This window comes from Convolutriloba macropyga, unplaced genomic scaffold (assembly GCF_964194025.1).
Source record: "Convolutriloba macropyga unplaced genomic scaffold, txConMacr16.3 SCAFFOLD_4068, whole genome shotgun sequence".
Taxonomy (NCBI): domain Eukaryota; kingdom Metazoa; phylum Xenacoelomorpha; order Acoela; family Convolutidae; genus Convolutriloba; species Convolutriloba macropyga.
Genome location: NW_027450243.1, coordinates 1 through 7500, shown reverse-complemented (window position 1 = coordinate 7500; position 7500 = coordinate 1). Strand labels below are relative to the sequence as shown.

At 42.1% G+C, this 7500-nt stretch overlaps 1 non-coding gene and 1 pseudogene across 1 annotated transcript in view; both read right to left on the bottom strand.

Annotated features, from left to right (window-relative positions):
• LOC142355734 (large subunit ribosomal RNA) overlaps window positions 1–470 on the bottom strand; it is a 3522-nt gene extending 3052 nt beyond the window's left edge. Inside the window, exon 1 of the ribosomal RNA XR_012761290.1 lies at window positions 1–470. This exon is cut by the window's left edge and continues 3052 nt beyond it. This is a non-coding gene — a ribosomal RNA (large subunit ribosomal RNA).
• A 1683-nt stretch (window positions 471–2153) lies between these two features.
• On the bottom strand, window positions 2154–2305 carry LOC142355733 (5.8S ribosomal RNA; annotated as a pseudogene).
• Between the last annotated feature and the right edge of the window lie 5195 nt (window positions 2306–7500).

The window sequence follows — 7500 nt, the reverse complement described above, 5'->3', positions numbered from 1 at the left end:
GTAGCCGAGAATATAATATCAAGGCATTGAGTATGGTAACGCTCACTCCAGTTCCCCTTCAACAGTTTCACGTACTTTTCACTCTCTCTTCAGAGTGCTTTTCAACTTTCCCTCACGGTACTTGTTTACTATCGGTCTCGCTTTATAATTAGCTTTTGGAGAGACATATCTCCAGCTTCGAGTTGCACTTTCAAACAACTCTACTCATAGGAATGAGCCATTATGACTGGTATCGAAAATGACCTTTACAGGATTTTCACCTTCTTTGATGCTACTTTCCAGTAGACATCAGGACAAATTCACCAGTCTAGCATCAAACCATACCGGACACCGAGAAATGTTGCCATTTCTCTTCCCGATGAGCTTTTCCCTGTTCATTCGCCATTACTAAGGGATTCTCAGTTGATTTCTTTTCCTCCCCTTACTGATATGCTTAAGTTAAGGGGGTTCTCTCGCCCAATTCAGGTTATGTAGTTGATTGTCTCTTAATTGGTTCACTGACCAATATGAGACAGAAACCGATTCAGCAGTTTTGTTCGCTACTACTATCAAACACAGGTCGAAGTTTCCATTCAGTCATTAATTCCAACTTTCAAATGTTGTTGTTTCAGCTTTCGCTTACTAGAAGCAACATAATACTCGCTGCAATACAGACCTCGGGAAACCCTCACCGTGAATAAGGTTCACTCACATATTTCACTACATTTTGCGTGGGATTGGAGATGAGGCTACTCGTTCTTGCTCAGTACTAGGCTGAAAATTAACGAAACTTCGTTACAAACGTTCACATGTTGATGTTTCCGCTTTCGCGTACTCGAAACAACATAATACTAGTCTTTGTAATTTAGTTTCATAATTTCAACTGTTCTCATGCAGAATTTTTGCTCATTCTTATCCCAAATTTTGACCTGGCTACTAGTTACACTCCTTGTACTTATTGCAAAATGACCACAAATTTCAACAGCTTTCACATGTTGCTGTTTCGGCTTTCGCTTACTACAGTCAACATAATACTCGTTGCAAAATAAGTGCTCGGCATCTGCAATTTTCCAAAGACGAAGTTTCGCCAGTTCAATTTTCGCTCGCCAATTATGGCTACTAATTCACACGGTACTGAGCTCAACAACATTAAATTTGTTCAGCAAGACTTTCACATGTTGATGTTTTGGCTTTCGCCTACTAGAAGCAACATAATACTCGTCTTGTTAGCTCATTCAATGAGAATAGCTTTTCCCGTTGAGAATTTTTGCCTTCAATTGGCGTTGTAGTGAGTTTGGCTACTCAGATCACCAAATACTTGTGACAATTCGAACCAGAAATGTTTTCAATTTTCACATGCTGATGTTTCGGATTCAACCTACTAGAAGCAGCATAATACTTGTATTCAACAATTTCTGTATCAAATCCCAGTTTTCTCTGGTGCATCTTTGCCAAACTATTCCAAACTGCCTGAGTCTGAATACCAATTACAGGTACTAGTAAATGCACGTTACTAAGGACTATATAGTTCTAGGTTACTGTACACAACGACGTTCACATGTTGATGTTTCAGCTGCCGCTTACTAGAAACAACATAATACTTATCGTGCATACCTTTCCATAACTTGTCCTTTTCAGATGCATTAGTTTCCCTTTGTCTTGGCTTCTACAGTCAGACTGGCTACTAGTAACAGCACAGTACTAATCACATATCGTTCTACAGTTTGCAGACAACTTTCACATGTTGATGTTTCAGCTTTCGCCTACTAGAAACAACATAATACTCGCTGTATACATTTGTAGTTCTCTATGTAACTTTCATGTGAAGAAGTTTCGCCAGTCTTTTTGACTGTCTCAAATCTGAGTCATGCTTAGGCTACTAGTTGCTTCATAGTACTTATCGCCTCGAGATCATTGAACAAAACTTGATTTTCACATGTTGCTGTTTCAGCTTCCGCTTACTAGAAACAACATAATACTAGTCTCATTAAGTTCCGTCTCTTTGCAATTTTCTTATGAAGAAAATTCGCCATCACAATGACTCCAGCAGTTCTTGATCAAGGAATGCAATCATTGATCAGAATGCTATTATTTGAATCGGTTCTGCTTTAAGTGTTCCAATTTTATTGGAAGCACCAACAATAGAACATCAATGTGTTCAATCGAGAGTTATATAACCCTGAATCGGACGCAGTCAACAGCCGAAGCCGAGACCGCCTTTTGCGTTAGAGAGGTCGGTAAACAAATCTTGCGATTCATACCGAATTAACACATATAGCTGTGCTCCTCTTCGTAAAGCGAGCCAAGTGATCCCCTGTTGAAGGATGTATTTGGACCAATCTAGTAGCATTTGGTTTCCAACAAGCTCTCCCAAGTTAGCTTACTTATTGGGCTTTTCAACCAATTCGGTTGGCTACAAGCATCATCAAAGTACTAGCCACAGTTTGATCGCAAAATTCTACGACTTTCACATGTTGATGTTTCGGCTTGCGCTTAGCCTACTATAAGCAACATAATACTAGTCATATCATAGAGCGTGATCAGCTTGTGACGTTCTCATGATGAAGTTTCACCAACAGTGTCTCACTTCGAGCTTAAATCCAGCTACTAGTAACTACACAGTACTGACTGCAACGATAACTTTTATCTATACCTTTCACATGCTGCGCTTTCGGCCAGGGCCTACTAACGTCAACATAATACTCGATATAAACTTTTGTTCATGATGCAGCTTCCCCATGCAGAAGTTTCGCCTTCAAATGCTCTCTTGGCCATATGACGTAAGAAAAGGTTACTAGTAACATCACAGTACTAGCCACAGTTTGATTGCAAAATTCTACGACTTTCACATGTTGATGTTTCGGCTTGCGCTTAGCCTACTAGAAGCAACATAATACTAGTCATATCATAGAGCGTGATCAGCTTGTGACGTTCTCATGATGAAGTTTCACCAACAGTGTCTCATTTCGAGCTTAAATCCAGCTACTAGTAACTACACAGTACTGACTGCAACGCTAACTTTTATCTATACCTTTCACATGCTGCGCTTTCGGCCAGGGCCTACTAACGTCAACATAATACTCGATATAAACTTTTGTTCATGATGCAGCTTCCCCATGCAGAAGTTTCGCCTTCAAATGCTCTCTTGGCCATATGACGTAACACAAGGTTACTAGTAACATCACAGTACTAGCCACAATTTGATCGCAAAATTCTACGACTTTCACATGTTGATGTTTCGGCTTGCGCTTAGCCTACTAGAAGCAACATAATACTAGTCATATCATGGAGCGTGATCAGCTTGTGACGTTCTCATGATGAAGTTTCACCAACAGTGTCTCATTTCGAGCTTAAATCCAGCTACTAGTAACTACACAGTACTGACTGCAACGATAACTTTTATCTATACCTTTCACATGCTGCGCTTTCGGCCAGGGCCTACTAATGTCAACATAATACTCGATATAAACTTTTGTTCATGATGCAGCTTCCCCATGCAGAAGTTTCGCCTTCAAATGCTCTCTTGGCCATATGACGTAACACAAGGTTACTAGTAACATCACAGTACTAGCCACAATTTGATCGCAAAATTCTACGACTTTCACATGTTGATGTTTCGGCTTGCGCTTAGCCTACTAGAAGCAACATAATACTAGTCATATCATAGAGCTTGATCAGCTTGTGACATTCTCATGATGAAGTTTCACCAACAGTGTCTCATTTTGAGCTTAAATCCAGCTACTAGTAACTACACAGTACTGACTGCAACAATAACTTTTATCTATACCTTTCACATGCTGCGTTTTCGGCCAAGGCCTACTAACGTCAACATAATACTCGATATAAAATTTTGATCATGATGCAGCTTTCCCATGCAGAAGTTTCGCCTTCAAATGCTCTCTTGGCCATATGACGGAACACCAGGTTACTAGTAACATCACAGTACTAGCCACAGTTTGATTGCAAAATTCTACGACTTTCACATGTTGATGTTTCGGCTTGCGCTTAGCCTACTAGAAGCAACATAATACTAGTCATATCATAGAGCGTGATCAGCTTGTGACGTTCTCATGATGAAGTTTCACCAATAGTGTTTCATTCGAATTGGTTCTGCTTTAAGCTCTCCAATTGTTTTGGATGAACCAGTTTTGCCCTTCGAAGCCACTTTTGTGAGCTTTTGTGGGTCTTTACCAAGAGGATATACCTCAAGGCCTCTTTCAATTCCTTTAAGTTCTTTCAACTCCTTTACAGTTTCTAGGTTCACATAGCTGCAAACCTTATTTCTAGTTTTAAGTCTGGCCAACTTGGGGAGAGTTGGTGCAGACCGTGACCAATTCTAGTAGGATGCCACAACAAGAATGTGATCAACTTAGCTTGTCGATGAACCTGCCCCACATTCAAACAACTCTATCGCCTTTTCCTCGTATAGTTATATGCGAGGGCCTCTCATAGAGAGCGCTGTTAGCAACCTTTTCCACATAGACGATAAAGTTGTGAGTGTTTTGCACATGGCTGTTGTCATCACCACGTGACGAGTCAACTCAGCTTGACTCTCTACACTCCGACAAGCTTTGCACATACGCCTTTAGTTCAGTATGTGTCTTTAATCTGACTCCGGTGCCTCAAGCCGGAAAAATTGTCAGATTATGATCATTATCGGTTAGTCATCCCGATGCAAGATCGTATCGTACTGTCTTTGTCTACCTCCAGATTCCGAAGAACAGGAGGAGACTCTCCCAGACCTACATATCTGGGAGAATGTTCAGAGGGCGAGAAGCTGTGGATTACTCTCCCCTAAGAACTGACTAAACTTTACCCTCGTCCAAGGTAAGTTTATTTTAGCTAGCCTTCTATGTAAAGGATCTGAGGCTAAGCTGTGTTTTTTCGAGCCTTTGGCTCGGAGCAAGTTCAGTGGGCGCCCCGAGTAGCTCAACTCTTTCCCACTGAACAGCGCAACGCTCTGTCACTCGCTGGGATTTTTGCGTGTCGGTTCTAACCACGCGACTTGTGGACCTTTTTAGGCCTTTCTCATTCACAAGTCTATAGCTGGGCTTCTATAACCCAGCTTCTGAGATCTAGATAGCTGCAGTTCTGCTAGGCTGCTTTTGCTAACTAGTCTCCCTTTAAGCAGTCCCTTGCCATGACTGCTGAACTATGTATCCACACAAGTAGTTTTTGAGCTCGATACATAATTCGAGATTGGTTGCCAAGCAATCTCTAGCGACAGAGCGTCATGCGCACTACAGACATGGCCTCTACCAGCAGCCATGCCCGAAGGAATCAATCACTGATCCTTCCGCAGGTTCCCCTACGGAAACCTTGTTACGACTTTTACTTCCTCTAGACAATTAAGCTCGATCCGCTTCATCCCGTTGCCGGAGACCGAAGTCCCAACAGTAGGAATTTGCAATTCTTGCTTAACTATCCAATCAGTAGTAGCGACGGGCGGTGTGTACAAAGGGCAGGGACGTAATCCCTATGAGTTGTTGACTCATAAGTACCAGGAATTCCTGGTTCACGTCTGCAAGTTACAACAGACGATCCCCTTGAAGCGCTGTACTTTTCTCTGATTGCCCAGTCCATTTCGGACCAAGGGCTGAGTACTCAATCTAAAAGTACACAGTGTAGCGCGCGTGCAGTCCAGAACATCTAAGGGCATCACAGACCTGTTATAGCCTCACTTCATCTGCGGTATTTAATTCCGCATAGTTCCTCTAAGAAGTGTTTGAATTCACATATAGTGAATTTCATTATTTAGATGGAGAAGATCTCGTTCGTTATCGGAATTAACCAGACAGATCACTCCACTAACTAAGAACGGCCATGCACCACCGCCCATATAATCATGAAAGATATTCAATCTGTCAATCCTTAAGATGTCTGGACCGGGTGAGTTTTCCCGTGTTGAGTCAAATTAAGCCGCAGGCTCCACTCCTGGTGGTGCCCTTCCGTCAATTCCTTTAAGTTTCGATTTTGCAACCATACTTCCCCCGGAACCAATAAACTTTGGTTTCCCGGTTAATCTCTTGCCAAGTCAAGATCGACTTTGACAAATTGTAGGTTGGTATAGTTTATGGTCAGAATTACGAGGGTATCTAATCCTCTTCAATACTCTGACTTTCGTTCTTGATTAATGAAAACATTCTTGGCAAATGCTTTCGCAGTAGTTTGTCTTGCCACGATCCAAGAATTTCACCTCTAACGTAGCAATACAAATGCCCCCGTCTGTTCCTTTCAATCATTACCGCACTCAGCCAACCGGCATCAATCGAGTAGCGGGTCATTCTCCATTATTCCATGCTTTATTATTCGATCCCAAAGGATGCTTTGAACACTCTAATTTTCTCAGGGTGAAAACACCGTTTCCACAGTTCGTCACATTTAAGTGCAAACTATTTCTTCGATGCGAAGGATGAGCGGAACGAGTCAACAGATTTAACTGAAGACCATGTTGCCGTTCTACTCAAACAGATCCAACTATGAGCTTTTTAAACGCAGCAACTATTGCATACGCTTGTAGAGGCTGGTATTACCGCGGCTGCTGGCACCAGACTTGCCCTCTACTCGTTCATCAATGGAGCTTTTAAGTCCATTCCATTCTGATTACAAACCATAAAGGTTCATATCATTATTTCTAGTCACTACCTCCTCGTGCGGAGAGTGGGTAATTTGCGTGCCTGCTGCCTTCCTTGGATGTGGTAGCCGTTTCTAAGGCTCCCTCTCCGGAATCGAACCCTGATTCCCCGTTACCCGTCACAACCATGGTAGTCCGTTACACTACCATCATAGGTTGATAGGTCAGAAATTCGGAAGTTCCGTCCCCAAGCCGAAGCTATCTGGGATCTTTCAGTTACTAGGACTCATCACGGGATGTGTCTGTACTTAGCAAATCACCCGGTGTAGTCTTGTAAAAGTCTCCGACAGTGTCGGACAATCAGCATGCATTAGCTGCAGGGTTACCGCAGTTATTCATTTAGCTTGCAAATCAACTAATAGATAGTAACTGATTTAATGAGCCATTCGCGGTTCCACTTTTTCAAGCTTCGCTTGCACATGCATGGCTTAGTCTTTCAGACAAGCATATGGCAACTGACAGGATCAATCAGTTTAATTGTACTTTGAACAATCTTTCGATTTGTTCGAATTTAGAAAGACATAGCCTTGCGGCCTCGTCAATCTTGCTTTGAGCTTTTTAAATCACGAAGAGTTTCAATGCATGCTTTGGCATGGCTACTAGTTACTACACAGTACTCTACACACTTAGAGTTACCCACGATTACACATTTCACATGCTGATGTTTCGGCTCGCGCGTACTAGAAACAGCATAATACTATGTGTACTGGTAGATAGCGCTCTGTGAGCATTTCCCATGAGCAGGTTTTGCCCTCCAAATCTCTGTTCTACTGTTACCAATACCGGCTAACAACTGTATCATACTAGGGAGAATTGACTCATGATTTAAAAACCAGATGTTCACATGTCGATGTTTCGGCTCTCGCCTACTAGAAACAACATAATAC